Source organism: Octopus bimaculoides, chromosome 2, assembly GCF_001194135.2.
Source record: "Octopus bimaculoides isolate UCB-OBI-ISO-001 chromosome 2, ASM119413v2, whole genome shotgun sequence".
Taxonomy (NCBI): Eukaryota; Metazoa; Mollusca; class Cephalopoda; order Octopoda; family Octopodidae; genus Octopus; species Octopus bimaculoides.
This window is the reverse complement of record NC_068982.1, coordinates 138,386,916-138,387,192: the sequence shown is the minus strand read 5'-3', so window position 1 is coordinate 138,387,192 and position 277 is coordinate 138,386,916.

Below are 277 nucleotides of genomic sequence, written 5' to 3'. Positions count from 1 at the left end.
TCTCTCTCTCTCTCTCTCTCACTCTCTCTCTCCCTCTCCTCACCTAATCTCCTTTCTGTAGCAGAGCCTCGGCGCTCGGCACGTCCAAAGCTTTTTTCAAATTTATGAGCCTCAACCTAATACATCATGTTTGCTTTTTAACTTCGTCTTCATAGTGGGATGTTTTGTCCTATATATGTGTGTGTCCTATATATATGTATGTATGTATGTATGTATGTACACATACATATATGTCTATCCATCCATCCAGTCATACATACATACATACATACATACA